Source organism: Ischnura elegans, chromosome X, assembly GCF_921293095.1.
Source record: "Ischnura elegans chromosome X, ioIscEleg1.1, whole genome shotgun sequence".
In the NCBI taxonomy this organism is placed as follows: domain Eukaryota; kingdom Metazoa; phylum Arthropoda; class Insecta; order Odonata; family Coenagrionidae; genus Ischnura; species Ischnura elegans.
The window spans coordinates 13,039,778-13,060,401 of record NC_060259.1 but is presented as its reverse complement, the minus strand read 5'-3'; the positions used below and the strand labels follow the sequence as shown (position 1 = coordinate 13,060,401).

The 20,624-nt window shown below is 39.1% G+C and overlaps 1 protein-coding gene across 1 annotated transcript in view; it reads right to left on the bottom strand.

The window, feature by feature from the left end:
* Positions 1 to 20,624, bottom strand: part of LOC124171022 (EF-hand domain-containing protein D2 homolog) — a 70,710-nt gene that overhangs the window by 2,392 nt on the left and 47,694 nt on the right. The window lies entirely within an intron of this gene.

Genomic DNA, 20,624 nt, shown 5'->3' with positions numbered 1-20,624 from the left:
TGGTATGAGCGCTGCAAAAATCTAGGGTAACTCCCATTCGAGTGCATTGGTTGACCCTATTCGCCGAAAAACTTTGGCCGAAAACAGAATCTTTCAACTCCACCCAGTTCACCCCAAAAGTATTCAATCCGCCTCAACAGCTCACGCTAACATCTGGAAACCCTTCCTCATATTACCAGCAAAGTCTCCATGCTCACATGATGAAAAGAATCAGTGCTCACGAGTCAAAGTCGCGGTCAGAAAGTAATTTTCGAGTTGGGTTTGTTAGGAGAGGGAGAGAGAGAGCATGGGTTGGCTTGGGATCAATGGCAGGGCAGGCAACTCCCCACAGCCGCCTCCTCTCTTTCAGGGGTATGGCTCCACGCCACATTTAAACCCCAAAACTTGTTTTGATTTAACCCTTCCCGAATTTTAATTATGTCTGATTTCTGATAGATTTTTTCAACACAGAGGGGATGTCAGCTCTGCGTGAACCGTGGCCGCCACAATTTTGATTCATCAAATTTTTCTGGGGAAAGCCTTCGGGGGAGGGATTAAGAGGGGGTCCCTGGGAGATAAGATTCAATTGGAGCGGGGGTCATAGACTTAAAGAAAACATCTTCCAAATATTTTAGAGGGAGAATAATTGAGTACAACCACATTCTTTACGGCCTTGTTACAGGCTGATTTTCCGGGGTGTTCATTCTCAGCACGAGATACGCGACGCATTGGTTGAAAAGTTTTTCTTTTTTTTTGATAAGCGAATGTAAATGAATACCAACAAACTAAGGATTTTTGGAATTATTTTCACCCTGGACTACTAAACCTGGCTCAGAGTCACGTGATCACTAAACCTTCGTCATTTTGGCGACGCTATTTTTTCAACTTCCAATAAGGTTATTTTTGTGATTTAAAGCAATTAACGTAAATTTTTATTTTATTTAATGCATATTTTAAAGTCTTCTATTGAAAATATTTTTAATGATTCTTTTTACTATGATTTTTAAAAAAATCTTTTGATTTAAGGTGCTGGGGAAAAATATTTAAAATGCCATAAAATACGTAATGTTTTATCGCAAAATGCATTTTCCAAAACGTTGGCATTTTAATTTGGCGCGTGGTAAGCATTACGAAGGTTTAGTCATCTAGGGTTAGTGATGTTATTAAAGCTACCACTGTCACATCTTTGCTTGTGGCTGAATTCTGAACTTGATATTTCTCTGCCAAATGTAGCGGGAGTTAGTTCAATTGAATGTCCACTTGGGCCGTGACCTTCGCGAGGTCAATTCGCCGAAATCGCGAATGGACGCGGTCCAGGAATGTATGCGCCGAGCAGAGGGGTATAATGCGCGGATCAGACGAAGGGGGTGGGCCGTCCCCCGAAATCCCTGGAGTAATGCAGGAGATAGTAATCATTAAGGTGGCTCTCGAATATGAGTGTTCATTTCACTAGCTCAAAAAATAACTTTTTGAAAGATAAATAGAGCACATAGATTTCGCCAGGGAATGATGTACAGAAGATTGCACATCCGTCCTTCTCGTTGAAGCTTCATTGTTGTTGCACTTGCTACATTTTTAATAATTTTTTACCAATGTCCACAGCGCGACAATAAGGTAAGAGTAATCCATTTATTATCATTATTTACTATATTATGTTCACAATTGTGAGAATTAGTATTGAAACGTTACGAGTTTGATGTATAACATCATCACATGTATTAATTTTGGTTAACAGCCGTAATTAGAGCTTATTTCTCCGTGATATTCGGATCACTCTACCCGGCAGCGACACGAGTGGTGGCTTTTGTGAACTGATTTAAATGCGCGTTGGGTGTCGACATAATTAGAGGCCAAAGGAAGAATATGTATTACATACATCCTCTACTGTACTGTTCGTGGCATAGCGTCTCTACATAGAACGTAATTTCGAGGAGGACAAATCTTCTCTTCGTGCATTCGCCGCGCAGATCTTATTGTTAGAGTCAATAGAGGAGCCCACAGTTAGCTGGAGGTGGGTGGGAGGCTAATGGCAATTTTTTATTAATTCCTTTCTTTTTCATTTCTCAATCCCGTAGTGTTTTCTATTAGTGAAGCTAACTTCATGCATTTTTCTGCAGATGTCATGTGAATCTCTTCAATTTTGACCAATATTGAAATACTCTGCAACTGTCTCAGGTAATTTATCTTGCAGGAAATTACTGAACTGTATTTCTATGACTTCTTCCTTATAAAAGTTTTGAATTATGAAACTAACTATATAATTATTTTTCTGTCTTATCTACCTTATTTTTTGTTTAAATCCCCAAAAATTGTTTGACAGTGTAACACTTCTCTATAGCCATTTAAGTCATGGTGTTTGAAACTCACTAAGGCGTACCATTTCTTATAATTTTCTTGTTTTTTTCATAAGGAAGTGTTCTTTTCCTTTAATGCTTATGAGAAAAAATTTAAATGAAATAAACTAATTTTATGTTTCTCTATACTATTTTTATGCAGGAGTTCATGAAGAACGCCATTCAAAAAATATTTTATACTGCTCCGACTAGTTTGCTAATTCATGTTATTCTTATAATAGAATGTATTAGTACCCAACAAATATTATTTTTGCCTTTTTACATTTGCCTTTACATGGATACATGCATTAACGTAAGGTAACCGTACTGTTCTAAGACCTTAGTAGGTCTTCCCTACCAAATATCAAACCAATGAAACTACTCTGTTAATCCTCGGAATCAGTTATTTGGTGCATACCAGTTCCCAAAAAGGAGTTATGGTATGTTTGCATCGTACTTTTATTTTGAAAGGTGTTTTGAGCAAAAAATAATAGACTTAAAAAGAATGGAATCGAAAGAGAGTGTGTTGTAGTGATTGTGTTAGGAGCGCCACTGGGACATATTTTTCGCCTATATTTGCTAAATATTAACTAATTTAACAAAAAAGCCTGATGGAAGCCTATGTTTTAAATCGCGGTGAATGTCATGGTCATAAATACTCTACACAGGGGTCTCCACACCCATGGTTCCATTGATTCCCACCAGTCACAAAAAATAGAGGCGATCCAGTCGGTAGGATACTAGTCAACATACGTATTAGCCCGCAAAAGATACGCTACGCGTTGAATGTAATCGTTTATTGCTCAAAATCAAGCTCAATTTATTAATATTAATCTTAATTTCATATCTAATAATTAAAAAGACGCAATTGAATATTTATAAGTGAAATGTAGTCCCTTCAAAGAGAAGATCGGTGAATCGTAAGTGCGGTCCAGTTGTTGTATTGCTGGAATACCATTCTGAAGTTCAATGCTCGATTCCGCTCAGTGGTATTTTTTCATTATTTCCTTCTACTTTTTCTTCAGCAGAAACCTGCTATTCACAATTATATTCATGATTTTCACTGAAAATTTTAATTGTGTGTGAGGAAAGCTGTCTGCTGTTTTCCCATTTTTTCACACGGAAGCCTCCTTTGAATTATTGCATTTTCATGTCGCAACACGACGCATTATTAAGGTACACATGTATTTGGTTTCCTTTTATGTTGCCAAATGATATTGTGGACTCATTCTTAGCATTCATGCCTATTTTTCGAATCGGATTTCGTTATTAGTTGAACTTTTAACACCCTGCGGAGCAGGAAAAAACATAACCGGAAAAGCTATATTCTTTGATGATTAAAATTGATAATTCTCCCGATGAAAAAAGCAAAATTTACCAACAAGACGCTTCTCTGGAGCCTCTTGTTAGATGAGTGGCATCACGCTGAGTGGAAAGATGGTTGACCGTCCCCAACTCCCGAGGAAGAACCCATTCCCTCCCTGGCTCGCTCCATCTGGTTTTCAACGGTTCTTTTCCAACGATTCGAAAACTAGGCTTGAATTGTAAGAGTCCACAAGTCCGTAATTCAATACGAAAGAAATCTAAGTACATGTCTATGCTAAAAATGTGTCGTGTTGCGACAAGGAAATTAAATATTTCAAAGAGAAAATTGGGGAAAACCGAAAACAAGACTCGATCATAAAATCTCAACGTAGGAATCTAACGCCGTAGCCACTGGACCACGACATTATTTGTTTCGGATGAAGGTCTAAAGGGTATTCAAAGCCAAATACATTGATAGCTACCGATCTTTGAGCCACTATTGACTAAAGTTGGAGTGCGTATTAATGCGCGGAGACCAGTTTCAAAGTAAAGTGGCAACAGCTCCCTAATGGATCCTCCTAGAGTAGTATAAACTCGATGGTCAAGGTCATGGGTGCCAGCAGAAACACTGTGAGCGGGTTTGCATCCTGTGCCCCCCCCCCCCTGGGGGTGCCACGTGTGGCTATGAAGCTTTTGTCTATTGAGCAGTAAAGCAATAGTAGTGTTGATGAAACGGAATGTTTTTAGTTGTTCTTATTTGTAAGGTATCCCTTTTCTAAATACAATCTCCCCGTTTAAATTACAAAAGTAGTCGGCACAAATTTTCCATGAGCAAGGGCACCCCATTGAATCCCCAACCCACCCCACTGGGGTGGGGGGGGGGGGGGCGGCGCGTCGTCCGACATGTATGAATTTATGTTCGAACCTCTCCGTTATCAAATTTGTTCCCCTGATATCCATTCGTCGTCCAATCAACTGTGGCGTCGGCCCTACAAAATATCCTGCACTTCGCCTGCAAATATTTCACCCACAATTCGAGATGACGCAATCGGCCGGCTAGAGAAGGAAGGATGACGGTGAAGTGAGAATGGTTCCAGCAGAAGGCAGAGAAGGGCATAGTTTACTGCGGCCTTGGCCAATGTCAAAAGGAATGGAGGGGAGGAAGGCAGTTGGAATGGGGCAGCAAAAGAGCATAGGTCGCTTCACCTGCGTGACGTCGTATTACTCGGTCATAAGATAATGCAGGATAGTGCTGGAAGCATACCAGCCTCAGTTTTCTGCTGGAGGTATTACCATGCATATCGAGTGAGTTTGTGACCGCAGAGCAGCTAGCACATTTGGATTTCGTGAAGAAATATCATGCGCGTTAGAGCTAAAATTGCCTGAATCACAGCATGCCTTCATAATGGAGTTGATAGAGGAATACGTGGCTGCACCATGAGAAGGTTAATGATAGCAATGCATCTTTTGTAATGTCAGGTAGGCGTTGTGTGCATCTGTGTAACGGTGACTATGATGAGAAAATGATAACAGAAACTGCCTTATTCCACAAAGATTATATTTGGTACTACTCGTATCGAAGTCACTGCAATTGCCGTTGGTAGCGCCATCAGTTGCCAACTATTCGTACCCGATGACGACGCAGTGGCGTTCATACTAGTAGAACCAAATAAAAACTCTGTGGATTAAAACATTGAGTTACTGTCATCGTTACCTCATGATGATCTTCCACAAGTTTACACCTGAAAATATTAAATTCGGCAACTTTCATTGTGGGTGGAAAACTTTTTCCTTTGCAAAGGTTGACGAAGAGAGGAGAGATGGCCGATGATCTCATTCAGTGGATGGACACACCGCACGAGTAGTTCCGCGTGAGTAGCTAGACCTCTCGTATTTCCTGTCCGTTCTTCCGTGCGGTATTGAATGCCTATAGAGAGAATAAAAAAGAACTCTTTGATCAAGCATTCATCATCTGATGCCCGTATTTATCCCGAGATCCAACATACATAACTATGGCGAGGAAAAATATGTCTTGTCTCCACAAATTCATGCGTCAGAAATAGCGAGTAACTGCGTCACCGGTAAGGATTAATTTTATGTTTATTTTTAAATCCTCACTGGTAAAAGATCTAAACTATTGAGCGCTATCGACTCGTTTTCTGTGTGACGTCCTTACTTCCAGGATTCACTGATCAGTGTTGCAGATATTCCAGATCGATAGTTGTTTTTTGGAGTCATAAACTCGGGCATCATTGATAGAGAAGTAATGCTATTGCTCCAGAAAATATTTATTGATGAAATGCTCTGAATTGTTTAAGTGTAATACATTCATAAATATTATTAACACCAAGCTTAAGATCCTCGCGAATGATTTTGCTCAAATGTTTTCGAGAAAGTGATGAAGGGTAATTATTATTTCCTTTTGAGTGTAAATATTCCCTTTTCGAAGTTTTTAAAAGCGTAACTTGGACTGAGCCTTGTTACTTATTGGCACTTACTCGAGCATTCTTTACTATACAGCGAGAGGAGTCCACTATATGGTGGGCTGTACCAGAGCAGTGCTTGGGCTCACTTTTTGCAATCCAGACCACCTAAAATGCAAGTAGGTACGTGTCCGTTCTTGAATTGACATGTCATTTTTCTTATATTCGTGCTGGTCATAAAAACGTACCGTGAAGTAAACGAGGCCGCCCGTCAGATAAGCGCCAGGGCTGCACAATGTGTCCGGGGTTCAACCATGGTCTGCTCAAAATACTGTTTTTTTAAGAATATATTAATTTTTAATGCAATGATATAATAGCCATTATGAAACTAAGATGTAATTTGCTGATCACAGTTGGTAACCTATGGAATGTGGAATTACATTCCTTTCTAGAATGGTGATTCAATGTTCCAAGAAAATACCTCAATAAAACACAGATGTCTGAGTGAGCAACTATATTGATCTAATTGCAACACAATTACTTCGTTTTTATAATAAGTTAACGCAATTCAAAAGTTGCTTAGTGTTTGCACAATGTCTAACGTTGAATAGGGAGTTGTGGGTAATGTTTTGCTAAAGTCCAAAATCGAAAAAGTGTGAAAAGCTGTTTTCTTACTATTTAAGTTTTTTTACGAAACTGCTTAAGCAAAATTAAAATCTGAGCTGACTGCCTCGCCGCAGCCACGATGCGGCGTGCAGCGAGGCAGTGAGGTCGTATGAGTCGAACATGCTTTTATTGCTGTGGTTATTGACCGGCCATGTAGCAATCGTTCTGAAACACTGAGTGAGTTGTGAAGCTAGCATAAAAATAAAAGATACAGTGTCCGGCGTGATACGGTGGAAATCTTTGATATTCAGCTTAGTAAAATCACTTGTCTGTCTCCACACACTTTTATTTAAACTGACCACGGTTGCGGCAACTGGTGCCATTATCAATTTAATTGCATTGATAATGGCACCAGTTGCCGTAACCATGGTCAGTTTAAATACAAGTGTGTGGAGACAGACGAGCGATTTTACTAAGCTGAATAGCATAAAATATGGAATGCTCTACATTGGAGGAACTAACGGAAACATTATATTGCGGCGATTAAAGGAATTTCGTGCCTTAAGGGATCACACAGCTCATCATTTTCCTCATCAGCTTATAACTCAGTGTAATGGAAGCGTTTATTATTCCCTGACGGCAGAACTGGCTGGAGGGATTTTAGTTGCAATTGTAATGAGAGCTAGGGGGTGAGGGGGGTTCGTGACACAATTTTTATCGCTCAATCCGAGAGTGTCTGCTGAAACTGTCTCTCTCTCATGCAAGGATTGTCCACCTCGGCGTGTGAAAATGCTAACAATGTTTTATTTTAGCTAAGCGGATTGGATTTTGGCACGTGACTTCACATGCGCAGAAATCGATGGTAAAATTTTAGTGGTGTAAGTGCTTCAGTCATCTGAATTTAATTAACTTTCCTTGAGAGAAGTTAATTAACAATCTTTTAAATTATACAAATGAACAATATTAGGAAATGACAAAAGTTCAATTTATTAGATATTAACTGTCGTTAATGAAGTTTTATTTTGTAAATAAGCAGAAATCATGACTTTATTGGATTATTGGATAATTTATGGTACTTTTTTAGCAGAAATGTGAAAAAATATATAATGATAAATTCGCATGATTATTTTCGCAAAGTGGTCTCGGGGTGTTTAGTTTGAGGCGAATGGGTACATAGATGTGTTTCAATTTTGTGCAAAATATGCGATTGGTGAAATAGTTCTCTGGTCTAGTCAGCACAAGAGCCGCACTCCCCATTCTTGGAAATATGACCGCATTTTCTCCACGAGGGAGACTCAAGTATGGTTTTACTTGCAATTCCCTCCAGTCAAATTGTGATAGATATGATACGTTTGGGCCACTTACTAGGCTTAACCGACATGAATGCCCCTCCCACGACAACTTGGCGCTCTTCAGGTGCCACTTGAGCGAGATTTGTGAACATGTACCGATAATTATGATGATGCGCACAGCTTATGAGTTTTTGGGTCATGAAAATGATCTTGTTTGGGTCATGAAAATGCTTACTTTGTTTCATAAAATGGATGTGTCGCTTAACATTTTAACCTAACCCAGAAGATTACCCGTGATTAAAAAATTATGTACTGCCGGCTGCGAATCAAAAATTGGACTTACATCGATATATTTTTATAAACTGGCTAAAAAATCCATTACTTCCTCAGAATTTTTAGGGTCTGAAGGACAACGGTTTCTTAAGCGTAGAAAAAAATGTGCGGTAGCAACTGGAACATAAGTATATTTAGCCTTGATGATTTATAGTGCACCATGATGTAAAAATCGTAATGTAAGAAATCTCACCATTATGCATACCGATACTGTCTTAGATGGAGCTAAACGATGTTAGTTCAGTAAAAAGGGCGCAACAATCGGCTCAAACAGTCACGAATCAAGCGTTCATTTGAAAATATATGCTCACTGAATTGAGCTCATAGCAAGTAATACGCATGAAATATGTAACATATTTTGTGCTTAACATAATAGGATGCTCATTATAGTGGGATGAAGGCAGTAGGTTTAACAAATGGACAAAGCAAACTGAAGTCATCGTTTTTTTATCGTACAAGCTCTTCAGGAAGACTTAAGCAAATTGAAGAATTGGGTATCGAGAAACGGGATGGAAATAATTGCAATTATGTTAACTTCAGTAAAAGAAAAAATGCGGAAATAGAAATTATGAATTCTCCAAATAGTTTAGTTTCAACATCAAATACCTTTCAATATTTAGGAGTCCATTTAACTAAAAATTTAGAATGGAGTTTAAACGTCGAACACGATCTTAAAATCGTTTAAAATATTGCAGTGGGTGATGAGAAACCTCAGAGAAAGCACCAGGGCCTCTAAAGAAATGGCCTATACAATCTAGTACGACCAACATTAGAGTTCGCATCTCTTGTTTGGGACACACATTATAAAGAAGAAGTGAAGAAATTGGTGAAGGTGCAGAGAAAAGCTGCTAGGTATGTGTTGGGAAAGCACAAGAAAACGGAGAGCGTTTCAGAAATGCTCAGAGTTCTGAGGTGGGAGAGTTTACAGGAGAGGAGGGAAAGGAGCAGGCCCTGTGGCATGATTAGAATAATAAGTGGGGAAGAAGCATGGAAGGAGTTTGAGGAGGACATTAAAAAGCCCAGCTTTGTTGGAAAAAATGATGACCAGTTCAAGAAAGAGTGGCGATCACAAAGGACAAGTGCAAGGCAGTTGTCTTTCTTTATTAGGACGATAAGGGACTGGAACGATCTATCAGCAAACAATCATCTTCTCACTGACCATCTCAGGTCTTGTCTATCACCCTAACAGCATTCGTAAAAGTTGCGGGGGCTCTAAGAATATAATACTCAAATCTAAGAAATCTCCCAATTGCAATTAGACGGATAAGTCGCTAGGTGGACCCCTAAGTGATATTCATCTATCAGCTAATTTATATTGTTTTCATATATTTCAAACAACCTGTGCGATTGAAAAGACAGTAACTCGCTTCATCTTTTCAAACTCTAATTCATAGCCGAAAGCTATCTGAGCAACCTAATACCATAAAAAATACCCGTCTCTTTTACCTCCGGGATAAATGGGAAGGATGCCACTACGTCATTGCTGAATGCAAGGCTGTCTTTTTGAGGTGTGTTGACGCAATGGGCTCCCGTTGCCTTCTGCAGCGCGGTACCTACTCCGCGCAATTCCGTGTCATTTGCTCTTGCCCGAATCGGTGTCGCTGCATCTGAACTGATAGTCTCGATATTTCAATCGAGTATTCTCCAGTCAGCCGCAAAAAGGGACGTCGCTCACCGCGCATTGAAATGTTTTGTTTCATATTTACCATACACAGAAAAAACACTATATTAGTCTTCTACATCGAAAATTTTCAACATGTTAATAATTGAACGTACACTAACATTCCTTGGTTAGGGGAAATCTACCCTGGCGGGACTCGAACCCGCGACCTCTTAGTTTGGGAGGCGAGGACTTTACCCCGCCTCCACCGAGGCCGGTTTATAAAACGGCGTTGTTTGAGGCTTGAGTGGGTGGCATTTACCAATCATAATTAAAATTAATAATTATAGCTGTGTTTTTCCACTTAAATTTATTACACTGCACCCTTGAGATCTTCTTCGACACCTAGGTCGCACTGCATTTATAAAATAAGCAAATGCAGAAAAATAAAGCTATGATTATTATTTTTTCACGATTATGGTTTAAAAAGTCGCCACTCACGTCCCCCACGGCAGAGCGATCCGAATTCCGTCGGGAAATGAGCCATAATTAGAACTGTAACGCAAAATGTACACTAGCGTCGGCGTAATTCGTCAAATTCATAACCTCCGAATTTAGTTCCCCGAGAGTGCAAATACTATATTGCAAATTTTGAAAATAAATTATGTACCTACACTCACATTTTAGAAAACACATTAAAAGGCGATCTATCCTAACTAACAATAAGTGATAAAAATAAGTCTGGCTTCAGCGAGATGGACTGGGATCTCCCCTGTGTAATAATCCTCATTATCTTGACCTTCGCCTTCTGAAAGCCTGCCTCTCTCCAGTGCAGTTCAGGCACATAATTTTAAGTTCAAAAATTCCAGAAAATATTTTTTTCCTAAATGAATATTTCATTTGGAATTTCCCGCGAAACTTTAATATTCATTTTTTATTTAAAATCTTAATGAAAAATGTTTCCGAAAATTATAAAATTGCTTCCGCTCCTTGCCGCCCGTCGCCAATTAGCGTTGGCAGCGCGGTATGGAGGGAAGGCGACTCTTCAGTGAGGCTTACAATCTGAAGACATGCAGCACGATTTCACGATATACACTTCACAATTTAACTTTTTTTAATCCCTTAGATGAAGACATGAATGCCTTCATTTTCTTGCCCACGAAAGCCGAGGAATACACGAATTAAATCAGTTGAAAATGAACAAAACAATGAGTAAAAAAAGTAGCATGGTCTATTTGACGTAAAATTTTTGCTTTTAAATCAATTGCTCACTCATTTGATGTTTTCCAAAATATTAATTTCAGAGCATTTATTAATTTAAGTCAGAATAATTTATCACCGTATTAATGGTTTTCGACGTAATAAATGTTATTTTTCGATGCATGTCACCAAAACTGACCTTAAGTCTAAACAATAGATAAGATGTCAAATAAATATTCTCGTTCTTAAGAGAGGAACGAATCAAGTATTAATTTGATGGCATATCGCTGAGAGGATTATACTCAACAGATTACATTACTTTACATCCCCTAACCTCTCGAAAAATCAGCATGGTTTCCTTCCTAATCGTTCCTGTCTTACTAACTTATCTGTATTCCATCACCATGCCGTAAACTCAATAGCAAAAAATTCTCAACTCGACGCCATATTCCTTGATTTCTCCAGAGCCTTCGATTCACTTGACCATACCCTCCTCTTTCACACACTTAATCAACGATTCAACGTGCATGGAACCTTTCTCAATCTCGTCCAATCCTTCCTTACTAATAGATTCCAAAGAATTATATTTTCTGGCACCTCGTCCGACTGGTCCCCGGTAACATCAGGTGTTCCCCAAGGTAGTGTCCTGGGGCCATATTTATTTAGCCTTTTCATTGATGACCTAGCCACACTTTTGCCTCCATCCCAGACACATACTCTTTTTTACGCGGACGACTGTAAGCTGTTTAAACAAATCCAAACTCCCTCGGACTGCAAAGTCCTTCAAGATTCCTTAAATCTGACTGCAAAATGGTGCAATACTTGGAACCTAAATTTAAATTTCAGTAAATGTAACTCCCTTTCAATTTCTCTTAAAAAATCCCCTATTATTTTTCAATATTCAATTAACTCCGAGCCTATTCAACGCGTTTCGGCTGTGAAGGATTTAGGCGTCATTACTGACACCAAACCTAACTTCTCGGAACACATTCATTCAATCAAGAGCAAAGCCATGTCACTTTTAGGTCTCCTCTACCGCTACACAGAAATAGCCGATCCCACAGCTTTAAAATCATATTTCTCGGCATTTATCCTTCCAGTCACCGGATATTGCTCTCCCATATGGTCCATCGCAGCCCCCTCTAACCTCACCTCTCTTGACAGTATAAAAAGCTTCTTCGCCAGAATCGTAAGACGCAGAGTTCCCCACTTACGTGACATGTCCACCAGCTCACTCTTATCTTCCCTATTAATGACTGATCTCTCCCAACAAAGGATTAAAACAGACTTAAAACTTATTCATAACATTCTAAATTCACACATTGATTGTCCTGATTTGCTTTCATCCATTAATTTCAGAGTGCCTTGCCGACCCACTCGTACACATTCCTTGCTCCATACGCCTATCCCTAGACTATCCCTCGTTAAGCGATCCCTCCAACACCGCCTTTGCTCCTTGCTCAATTCATTACCAGACAATATTGACCCGTTTTTTCTGCCCTTAAACTCATTTATCAAACTCGCCATGTCCCATTCCTCAGCAAGTAAACAGACCTCCCTCTACACCTCCCTTTCCTCGTGCCTTCTATTTTGTTCTTTACTATGCCATTGCTCTTTGTTCAAATTTTTTGTGTTAAAATTTTATGTTTGTTACTGCGTCACTGTAAATTGGCAGAAATGCTGTATGTGAGCAACTACTTAAATAAATAAATATCTCTTGCAGTACAACGACATATCTGTCAAATGGTTTTAGAGGGCGTTGGTGTAATTTTGCGAATCTTGCGCGTATAATTGGCTTTGTGAGTCTTATTATCGTTGCCGATAAAATGTCTCATTCATATAGAGCGGTCTCAAACACTTATATTGTTGCCAAATAATTCCAATTCAAGTTAATCATTGCATAAGAATGTAAAAAATAGGTGAAAAAAATGCACATAGAACAGTAAATTACACGCATTGAAACATTGTGGACACAGTGCAAGGCCTGACGCGAGGACGGGGAGGACGCAGTTACCATATTCCGAGGAAGCTGATCGCTGCTGTCGAAATCAGCGAATGGTTATTTCTTATGAGAGATATTCGTCTGTAATGAAACGAAACTGTAATGAAATAATCAGTTGGAACCACGGAGTCAATAGAGTATCCTTGATGATTAATAATTAATTATGCGTGTAGCTGCTGATTTGAGGGATTCGCCCTTCAAGAAGCACAATTTCCGCTTCTAACTATATCATTTCGTATTCTCTGTCGGACAATGGATCAACCAGGTTTTAAGCTTGGCATTAAAAGTTTCGATACTATCATTTCCAAGTGGATTCATGTATTCACTTATTTCAATATCATGAAGATTAAACCGTCGCAAAGGCTTTTCATGTAAAAATTAGTTAACGCTATGAATAATGGAAAATCAAACACAGTAGAATGAGCCAAGTATATATGGTTAACTTATTATCAGTAATGATAGTGAAAACCCTATTCCTCAGGCTGTCGTTACCTCCGATTGAAGTTAATCACAGCGTTAAACCAGATAGAAGGGCAGAATAAATAGGCAAAGTTGCTTTGCAGAAAAATAAATATACTCCACAACTAGCTATATGTTGATGAGGTTTCCTAATTTTCTCATTAAATGAAAACTGAAGCATGTTGAAACGAACACCCGATGTGAGCGAAAGCTGCCGTTATTGCTTGTGTTATAAATAACAGAATCCATCCAATACCAACTCAATCTTACCGCAACGACATGTAAGGTTTTCACTTATTGGCAGACTTAATTTACGGCCAAACAATCCATAGTAATCGGTTGGTGTCATGGTCAGACGCTAGATGTAGGCGGAGGTTACAGTGACCTAGATTTTTATTGCCACCCAAACGAGCGGAAAGGGAGATAAGTAAGTATGGATCATTAAGGTACGAGTTTGTGGCTATTTTTTTGGCCAGCTTCGAAAGAGACGTGAGGAGGCGTGCCCTTCAGTTGAATGCCTTCGCGACAGAGCGTTTGGCTAATTAGCTCCAGACTTGAGATGCTGCTAGCCGAGGCAAAAAAAAGCGGATAGAAATCGTTCGTGGACGTGAGGCGAGCGGGTATGACCTTGAAACTTCTCTCGCAGATCGATAAATCAATCGCCTCAAGAATGCAGATGTCGAAAAAGGTGATTGTTCTCGGTTGCAGTCGCTGGAGGAGTTTTCGGCCTAGAAGACGAGCCACGCGGAGATTGGCGCCCCACTGGGCTCCTTCGCCATTTTCTTATTACTATCGATTGCGGTCGTTTGAAAAATTCAGAGACGCATCTTTTCCGTGTCTCGACCCGTCGCCTACTTTTCTTGCTCTTTAGGGCTAAGTATCGACGGGCTCAACCGTTTCGCTAATACGTCTATGACGTCACTGACTCTTTCGGAGCGGATAACGGCTTCTACGCTATTTCTCGACTTCGCGCATCCGTGTCACGTGGTTCGTTGTCGTTTGCCATGTTCGTTATGATCACAATTTTATGGATATCAAATTTTAATTCAAAATTTTCTCATGGCTTGAAGTAAACCACACTATCAAAAACTCACAGAGAAATGGCCATTGAGGGCCATGTGAGCGGGTGTATTTTTCGATTTTCTTGGTAGTTCCAGATTGGTTGTAGTAGTGTTTTTTGCGTTTTGTTTTAAGTATTATTTTGTTATGGGAGTTTTCGAATGCTTTTGCGATGTCGTGTAGCCATTGTACAAGATATGAACGGCTCTTGTAAGAAATCGCTGGGAGGCATTCCGGATATGTGAGGAAGGCGTTCTATTCTCGTGACTCAGCGTTGGTATCTTCCTAGGGGAGGATTTTTCCTCAAGCATTCTCTTTTTTCTACTTTTTTTCTGGGGTTCGGTGAGGCTTGATAAACTCGACGCGATATTTTTAGTTTGCCGAAGAATCATCGATCAGGAATGGGATTTCTTCTCGGTATCTCTCAGCTTGTTGATTTAGACATTCGAGAGAGAATCGATAAGTCCTTTTTATCTGTATTTACGCTTTTGGTGTTCCAGGTTCGTGTTTCGAACGTGATGAATTATTTAATTGACAAGGTGCCGAAAGATAAGACGGAAAATGAGCAATATCGTCATTTAAAGAGCAAAGAGCATCGCCTTCTGCAAAGAACAAATTGCTAAGTTTGCCTTTGCGAGCGCAGGCGAAGTATTTATAAACCAACGATGAACTTTGTCTGGAAAAAATTAATCGAAACGACCGGATTTCGAACCCCAATCTATCCGCTGCCAATCACCAATTTTAACAGTGGGCAACTCACTGGGTGAGTGGTGTAATTGTTAAGATCGATCGATGTAAATATTATCAATATATGTAAATTAGCTTCACAGCTTCATAGAAAAAAAAATAGCGTAGACTGGACGCCATCTGTCGTAATTCTGAAGAACCATACCAGCAAACTGCCGCACACAACGCATTGAAATTGAGCTTTTTTCTTAAGCACAGCGTTGTCTTTCCCGGAGTTAACATCTCAATTAAATATTATGTCAATTTTTAATTCCAAGCGTTCTTCAACGATTCACGGTTCAGAACTAAAAAACATGGATGCAAAGCGCAAAGGGAGAGTTGTCGACGTCACCGGAGACATCGCCAATGTTCCTCCTCTCCTACTTTGAAGGTGCAACTTCATTTCAACTTATGAACCTAATATGGTCTTAAGTTCTAATTTCATCTTCCGTTGAGCTGAGGTAATTTTTAAGGATACTTCGGTGGTAAAAATACATCTTCATGCCAGTCTTTTGGGAGAGTTTACTACGGAAAGAGAAATGTTTCGGACACAACTTACACAATAGCAACTTGAGAAGCAGCCAGCCAAGGAACAATGGAGTAAGTTGAATGATGAAAAAGATAACTCTTCCGTAAAGTCAATACATTTCGCAATATATCTAGTGGGGGATTTCATCTCAAATCAGGCAGAGGGGTGTCAGGTGACCGTCACCGATTTCTCTGAAATTTATATATGTGAAAGCAGTATCCTTATGATGAATAATGATGCCTTTACCTCTGCTCAGAACTGAACCGTCATAAAGTTACCGCCCCTTGAACATTGCAGTGTCAGGCCTCAGAGTAAAAAATGAAAAATCACATAAATGCTAAGTACTAAGGAACCATGGCTTATAAAGCAGTGGTTATTGTTTTATTTTGAAGAGAATTCATTTATGCACATTTTGACATAACTTGCAAGTCATTTGAAGCAATAATAAACAAATAGGACTTGTTTAAACAATAAACATTTGTCATTATTTAACAATTTATTACTAAAAAAGGCCACCTTTTATTTTCTTTAAAATTTATCAGTGGGTAGTTCAAATGTTCTGCTTTCATTTAAAAAAATAAAAAAAGGTAGTATTTTTATACTTTTTGTTTTAAGGCATGTCAAAGTTAGGCATGTTTTCGACTCTTACACACCAAGATTGCATACCTTCAAGGGGGGAAAAATGAAGTTTCATTCTTCTTAACATTCATAATAGTGAAAAGTTCATATCTGAATGATTGGTTACATCTATTGAGTGAAAGCAAGTTCAATCTTGTTTACTTCCATGGCATCCAATGTGTGCAAACACCCACTGCTACTAGCTGGAAACGATGAATGAGTCGCAATTTGCACAGAGTATTTTTCAATGGCACTTCACATAAGTCTTCTACTTTGGCCATGTGGATCATTTTGATGGACCATGTGGATGCATAAACGAGACACTAATGTCATTCTCTTCTAAAGACACTGCAGTGATTTTAAAAATTCACCAGGTTTTTCGGAAACAAACAAGGAAGTTATTCATGGTGAGATTTTGAGTCCTGTACGTCTTTATATCTGGATTTGTTAGTGTCACAGCCTGTTTGATTGTGTGGATTACAGAGCGAGCGATAGTTGTCCCGTGTCTGTTAACTACCAACATATGAAACTGTTGATGCCATGTACAGGTGCTCCTTTCACCCAATCATTTTTTTGTGTAAATTGAGCTGGTTAACGTGTGTAAAATGGAAGTTTCATATTAGGCAAGAATTTACTTACTGAAAGAAACTGATAAATGTCGAACATGTACTTCAAGACTCTGAAGAAGCCAGAGTGAAATGTCTATGAGTGGCCATGTTCAAATTTTATCATTCTTTTCCACGAGTTAATCTAAACAACATAATATGGCTGCTTTTCCAGTTTCAACCAAACATACAATTGACATATCATGCAGAGCTAAAAAAAACAACTAGGAATATGGGCCAATCTGATGTATACTGTTGGCATCCTCTTCCTCATAGTGCTCAAACAACATTATGCTCTCATTTTACTTGGATGATTATAAAGATTGTTCTTGTGTAACTCCTAATCAGCAAGATGTGTTCACTGCCATTGAGAATCATTCAGACAAATTCATTGCTGAAGTTTAGGATTGAACCAAGAAAGGTGTGTATCACCAATATATCCGTAAAATAGAAAGGGAAGATATTCAAAAAGAGAAGTTGGTAACACTAATTTTTGAGGCATTGGTGATTAATTTTGACTTTTCTGAGAATTGGAGTGTGATTCTTCAAGATTAAGTACAACCGTATGACTGGCAAAAAGTACAGATATCAATATTTACCTGTGTGGTATATAATAACTAAGGTATGCAGGCGCTTCAGATGATACCTCACATGACACTGCACATTCTTTTCTTCAGATGAATCAAATAGAAGAACAATAGTGTAAAAATATATCATATGAAGAAATAAATCATATATATTTTATTAAAGTCAGCCGCTAATTAAAAAAAAACAGATTTCAGATATTTGACTTGGGGAAAGGTGTTAACAGGAAGGAAGTCATAGGTGGTTGTTCAGTGCGACTGGACATGAATAGGGGCCCGATAGAGTATATCCTTGCCTAATATCAAACTTTTGCATTTAACACATGTTAAACTAACCGAATAGGGTAATTTCCTTCATCAAAGAAAACGGAAGGCATTGATTGCGATTTGTTACCCACCTTTAGTGTATTCATAATATACAAATTATTTGATTTTTAGAAATCCCTGTTTAGACGAATGTTAATGGTCAATTTTAACCTCATTTGAAAGAGGCCAGATTGACACCAATGCGATGCCACTCCAAGTGACGTTACTGGGACCTAGATGCTATACGAGTAGATAGGAGTTTTACATCATCTGAGATTAACAATGTATACATGAGGCACAGAGCTCCGGGAAACATCCCTTAACAATCACCTATTAAAATTGCCTTTGGTCAGAGAGTTTCCTTTGTTTGATAGGGTATTAATAATCCTTATTTAAACCAAGCTAGAAGGGAACTATATGCTAACGCCATGCTCGGCAGCAAGCAGCCAGAGGTCACACGGGCTTTTCGCAGCATTCATACTTAACCATTGTGTTTTCGTACGCTTGAAAATTTTCACTTTTCATTTAATCGCAAAAAACAGATATCATCATTTAAAAATCTAAAAGCATGAAATATGTACTCCATGAGTAATAATCCTTCGATTTAGGCAATAAACAATAATAGGAAACCACCCTATGTAGACAAAAAAATGTTTGGGTGAAAGGAGCACCTGTACATGGCATCAACAGTTTCATGTGTTGGTAGTTAACAGACACGGGACAACTATCGCTCGCTCTGTAATCCACACAATCGAACAGGCTGTGACACTAACAAATCCAGATATAAAGACGTACAGTACTCAAAATCTCACCATGAATAACTTCCTTGTGTGTTTCCGAAAAACCTGGTGAATTTTTAAAATCACTGCAGTGTCTTTAGAAGAGAATGACATTAGTGTCTCGTTTATGCATCCACATGGTCCATCAAAATGATCCACATGGCCAAAGTAGAAGACTTATGTGAAGTGCCATTGAAAAATACTCTGTGCAAATTGCGACTCATTCATCGTTTCCAGCTAGTAGCAGTGGGTGTTTGCACACATTGGATGCCATGGAAGTAAACAAGATTGAACTTGCTTTCACTCAATAGATGTAACCAATCATTCAGATATGAACTTTTCACTATTATGAATGTTAAGAAGAATGAAACTTCATTTTTCCCCCCTTGAAGGTATGCAATCTTGGTGTGTTAGAGTCGAAAACATGCCTAACTTTGACATGCCTTAAAACAAAAAGTATAAAAATACTACCTTTTTTTATTTTTTTAAATGAAAGCAGAACATTTGAACTACCCACTGATAAATTTTAAAGAAAATAAAAGGTGGCCTTTTTTAGTAATAAATTGTTAAATAATGACAAATGTTTATTGTTTAAACAAGTCCTATTTGTTTATTATTGCTTCAAATGACTTGCAAGTTATGTCAAAATGTGCATAAATGAATTCTCTTCAAAATAAAACAATAACCACTGCTTTATAAGCCATGGTTCCTTAGTACTTAGCATTTATGTGATTTTTCATTTTTTACTCTGAGGCCTGACACTGCAATGTTCAAGGGGCGGTAACTTTATGACGGTTCAGTTCTGAGCAGAGGTAAAGGCATCATTATTCATCATAAGGATACTGCTTTCACATATATAAATTTCAGAGAAATCGGTGATGGTCACCTGACATGATTTTGCACTATCTGCCTGATTTGAGATGAAATGGCCCTAGTTTAAGATATATCCTCTTTTGTTTAATTTTATATGTTTTCCGTATGTCTTTCATGTACTTTATTTTAGTAGACAAAATTTTCCGGAAAGTATACAATTTTACAAAATGTTCCTTTGATAGGATTCATAATATATGAGTAATGAGATACTCCTATCGTGGCCAAATTCCACCAAATAGAGGCAGAAACTTTGGAAATTATAAATATCCCCATGTTATTGCAGAACCGCAGCGGCAAACAGTTTGTCCTTTTCCATTTCCTGAACTGTCCAGCCCTCTTCCCCGCCTCGGTGGCGATTGCAGCGGGCGCATTCAGCGGATGACGTGCGCTGCCACAACACAGCCAAAATTCCACCGCCGAATGAGACCGCTGCGCAGCGCGAGCGCTCACTCATTTCTCGGAGCGGTCTTTTCGGCCGCCACTCGCCCGAGCACTCGTCGCTGATTGGCGGGAGCCAGTGGCGTAGCCAGGGGGGGGGGGGGGTCCAGGGGTCCAGAACCCCCCCGAAATATAAAAACTCAATAATTTTTCTTCATAAAAGAAAACTAAATACTGACAAATCATGAATTTACAAAATATTTCTTTAACAAATGAAGTTTTTTCGATTATGAAAAGTGTTAAAATTAGTTTAAAACCCAATACTTAGTACCCCGTTTTTCAAAAAATTTCCCCCCTGGTTTTGGACCCCCCCCCCGAACGAAATTCCTGGCTATGCCCCTGGCGGGAGCTCAAGTATTAGTTAGTACTGGGCAAGGTGCGTGTATTAGGTCTCTTCTAGCCACCTTGAGTTCTGGGTAGCCAACGGTGTGTTGCATGTTGTGTATGCAGCATGATTCAAAAGCCCTGCCGTGGCGCACGTTTCCCATTCGAGAGGAAGCTGAGAATATGGTGCGCTCCCGTGGTGAGCTCTGAGCGCTGCCTGACTTCCCCTGAATGCGCCCAGTGTCCTCGTA